General features: G+C 42.0%; 1 protein-coding gene across 1 annotated transcript in view; it reads left to right on the forward strand.

Moving 5' to 3' along the window:
- The window catches only part of Acadsb (acyl-CoA dehydrogenase short/branched chain), a 43,802-nt gene that overhangs the window by 15,219 nt on the left and 23,765 nt on the right, over positions 1 to 4,818 (forward strand). The gene's annotated exons all lie outside the window — the stretch shown is intronic.

Here is a 4,818-nt window from a genome sequence, read left to right on the forward strand (position 1 = left end):
AAGATGAAGATGGTGATGATATGGGTAAGAATGCTTCCAGTTGTTGGGACTAGCTGACCTATTGAACGTGCCTGAAAGGGAGTGAGAATTGAGAAAAGACGAGATGAGACACAGAAGATAAGAGTCACTGCAGCAGCAAGGAGTTTATTTCTCCTTGTCCTTTTACACCGGAAGCAAAAGGGGCGGGCAAAAGACTTCCTTACCACAAAACAAGGAACAAATGATTGTAGTTACTTCCTTAATTCTCAAAACATCTAATACTTGTGCCCTTAGTCAAACATCTTGTTACCTGGCCTTGAGAAACCAAACTTCTAGTGCCCACACCTTCGGCCAAACATCCTGTTATTTGAGCTTGGCAAGCTAGAACCCTCCAACCTTGAGTCAAGATGGAAACAGAGTCACTGCGGTCTCCCAAATCCAGTATTGTGAAATAAATGCTTGCAGAGGTCAACATGGGATCTCAGCTAGATAATGAGGTCATGACATCAGGAGAGATTGGAGGAAAAAGTAGATTTGTTGATAGGTTTGAACATCTGGTGACATGCCAGAACAAGTTTAGCACCATATTTTATCAGGAGAGCCGGGCACAGATATTGAGGCTCTGGTCAGAGTACTGAGTGCCATCTCAGAGCAGATGCACAATAACTTCGTGTGAAAGTATGAGAAGAGGTCATGACCAGAATGTCACTCGAGCTGGACTCTGGACTGAAATTTCCTAAGTTTTTGGTAGGCGTTGGGCAGAAAGAATATTTGTGACGTAGACCCATTAAATACATAAGGACAGTTGTCCAGTAGGGCAGGAACAAGGGTCAAGGGTAGAAAGGGTACCTTTGATAGCTTTCCTGAGTCTGAGGGGAAAGGGTCTCCCTTCTTTGTCCTGCCCCCCAAAAGATGGCACTGTAACATTCTCAAGTTTTAGTGTGAATTTCAGGCCCTTCATCCTTTCTCTAGGAAGGGGGACTGTGAAAGAACAGTTTCATGAGGAAGGCAAATTACCCTGCATCTAGGAAAGGGGGGAAGTGGCTTCAGCATCAGGAAAGCAGACTTTGCTCACGCGCGCTTTCCTCATCCTCAAGTGTTGGATACAGGTGCACTTCTGGGTCTGTCTCAGAGAGGGAGGGGCCAAATGGCAGGCAGGGCAGAAAAACAACGGCTAGAGGGATTTATAGCAAAATGCAAGAAAGCGTATTGAGATTTCTCCTTTTGTCTAACTGAGTCTTTGCAGGTCAACAGGACTTCTGCGATGTGTTCTCCGCCTTTTCTGAGCTGTCAGTGCACTTGGATGGGAAGCACTCTAGGAACATTTAGAACAACACTTCATTATGCTAAAGCATAGTGGAAAGGGGGTTCTAACTAACACAAAAACGTAACAAGAATAATAACGGATTTACCAGGACTGTCTACAGCTAGGCATTTTTGGCTTTTCAGCACCTTGAGTGAAACATATGTGCCAGTGTAGTGAAAGTTTATAGACCTTTCCTCAAAATGTTTAAAACGCATAAAATAAAAAAATACAGCATTATAAAGGAAATCAATTATAATGAAACAGTTATAAAATGTCTTCATGTGATTGAGCAGTGTGTGCTTTTTAAATACAGCCTAGTGGTCTTTCTTATTAGAAGGTAATTTTGTGTAGTGATGAACAAAAATATATTTCAAGATATTGGCACTAAATCAGTGTGATATGAAAATGGCTGTGATTTCTTTGGGCTGAGTCACATATACTGCTAGTATTCCCAAAAATGTGTTGCCCTCATTCATAATTTTTTAAATGCTATATTTTTGTTAGAAGTTAATGAAATAAAGATGTCATTCCCCACCTCTATCCAGGTTCATGGACTTGATCCTTCTAGCCATAGTACTTCAGAGCTCTCTGGTCAGTTGAGTAGAAACAGATTGGACTGGAGCTAAGGAAAGATTTGGAAAGACATAAATAACCATTATTCCATTCAAGTAACAATTGCTGCTCTGTGCAAAGAAAAAAAAAGTGATGATGTGGTACAAAGGGTTATAGCTGCGAAAAATCATTTTGATGGAGTGGATACCAAAATTGCAATGACTGTGGTCAATGCCAAAGCATAGGGGCATTAGAAAAATCAACAGTGAAATCCTGGTTGAACAGTTCAAGGCAAGAGGAGGACAAATTTCCTTTCCTTTATTATCAACTACCAAGAGGCGTAAGTAAGTAATCTCTCTTGATGGTCTGGCTAGAAATGGATTCCATTCGCAGCATTGAGTCTTGGTACTTTATGGGGAGCATCTTCAGTAACCTGCCCCATACCATTTTGAGCTTTTTAAAAGTTCATTTGCCTCTGTTATCTCCTCTGAATCTGAAGTAATTGTTACGGGTTGAACTGGCATGTGCTCTGTCAGCAATATTGAGACTAAGGGGCTCACAATTGTGTCAGCAGGAAAAATAGGTATTATCGTAAGACCCACTGACTTCTTAAGTTTCTCAGCAGTGGGCTTTCTTTTAAAGATCAACTCAGGTACAAAGGTGATATATTGACTAAGAGACAGAAAGAATTCTGTAGTGGGCTTAGTGAAGTAAATAACCTCCCCTAGAAATGAGAAATGTAGCCCAGTGTAGTGCAGGGTTTGAAATGGATAGGCAAGTTTCACAGGCAGTTTATGGAGGTAGTTGGCTCATTCTTTCATTCTTTGGACTATATATCGAGGGCACAATCCAAGACTCCATCACCAGCACTGAGCAAAATTGCCCCTGTATTTATTTCTCTCTCACTTTCATATTTCTGCTTCTCCCCATCTTTTCTTCTTGCCTTGAGCCAGCTGCTACCACTTGCCTCCCGTCTGCAGCGTTCCTTCCCAGCTGGAGACCCTTTGTACTTCTCATTTCCTTTTCTTTTTACTTCCTGTCTATCTCATCAAGAGATATTTGTTTTGGTTAGGGTTTTTATTGCTGTGAAGAGACACCATGACCATGGCAACTCTTATAAGAAAAATGTTTAATTGGGGTGATTTGCTTACAGTTTCAGAGGTTCCGTCCATTATCATCATGATGGGGAGCAGGCAGATGTGGTGCTGGAGGAGTAGCCAGCCGAGACTACTACATCCTGCAGGCAACAGGAAGCAGACTGAGGCACTGGGTGGTATCCTGAGCGTAGGAAACAGGAAACCTCAAAGCCCATCCCCACAGTGACACACTTCCTCCAACAAGGCCACACCTTCTAATAGTGCCACTCTCTATGAGATTATGGGAGCCCAATTACATTCAAAGTACCACAGCAAGCAATGGCAGCTAACAGTTGGTATTCTACTACCATCTCTAATAGCACTGCCACCACACTGCTATATTCTAAGTAGTTGTAATACAAGTAGTCATGAATATTTATTGAGCTCCTACTAAATGATAATACAGTGATAAACCTTTTACATAGATTGTTTTATTAATCCTCACAAGACTCCATGAAATTATCTGCATTTTACAGGCATAGAAAGTAAGATTCTAAGAGATTTTAACTGAGACATTAAAAAACATCACTTGTACTCCTCTGTCTTACCCTTCCATTGCTGTGCAGAGACACCATGACCAAGACAACTCTTAGAAAAGAAGGCATTTAATTCGGGGATTGCTTGTAGTTTCAGAGGCTTAGTCCACTGTTTGTCGTCATGGCAGGGTACACAGTGGCAGGCAGGCAGATAGGAAGGTAGGTGTGGTGTTGGATAAGTATCTGAGAGTTACTTCTTGATCTGCAAGCAGAAAGAGGAAGCCTGGGCCTGACATAGATTTTTGAAGCCTCAATGCCCACCCCAAGTGGCACACTCATTCCAACAAGGCCATATCTTCTAATCTTGCAATCAGTTCCACTCCCTGGCGACTAAGCATGCAAACATATGAGCCTATGAGAAACATTCTGATTCAAAGCACCACACCCTCCAAAAAACAATGAAATCACTTGCCAAAATTACATATCTATTACTTGTCCGGTGTTAGGATTTAAGCCTAGTTCCTTTGTACTCCAAAGCCTCTTTCCTTGTCTCCCCATCTTAACAGTGGTCAGTCGTAGACAACAGAAGTATTGTATTCCTATCCAAGAAGTTAGTGAAATGATAAATGCACTTAGAGAATTAGTTCCGTCTAAAAACCTGTTTCCTTGGCGGTTAAAATTTATCTAGGCCCAGAGAGATGGTTCAGTATTAAGAACCGGTATTGGAAGCCTGGTGTAGTGGCACACACCTTTCATCCCAGGAGGCAGAGGTAGGGGGATCTCTGTGAGTTTTGAGGCCAGCCTGATCTGCATAGGGTTCCAGGACAGCTGGCGCTACACATAGAGACCCTGGGGAGGGGAAGGGAGGAAGAGAGACAGACAGACGGACAGAGAGCTGTTCTGCTTTTTCAGGCTCACAGCTGCCTGTAACTCCAGCTCCAGGGCATCAGACGCCTCTGTCTTTTGTGGGCACTGGCCCTTGTGTATGCATACCTACACACAAACCACACACATCCACAGAGTTAAAAATAAAAATAAATCTTTACTTTTTAAAGATTTTATTTATTTTATTTTATGTGTATGCGTGCTCTATCCGCATGTATTCCTTTATGACAGAAGTGGACTGGAGACATGGCTCAGCGGTTCAGAGGACTGGCTGCTCTTCTAGAAGTCCTGCGTTTAATTCACAGCAACTACATGTTAGCTCGCAACCATCTGTAGTGGGTTCTGATACCCTCTTTTGTCATAAAAATAATCTTTAATTAGAGAACTTATTTAGAGAAGCTCATTACTGGATAAAGGAGATAGCATACAGTAGTCAACTAATTGATAATTACTGGATAAAGGAGATAGCATACAGTAGTCAACT

This window comes from Microtus ochrogaster, chromosome 8 (genome assembly GCF_000317375.1).
Source record: "Microtus ochrogaster isolate Prairie Vole_2 chromosome 8, MicOch1.0, whole genome shotgun sequence".
NCBI classification, from domain to species: Eukaryota; Metazoa; Chordata; class Mammalia; order Rodentia; family Cricetidae; genus Microtus; species Microtus ochrogaster.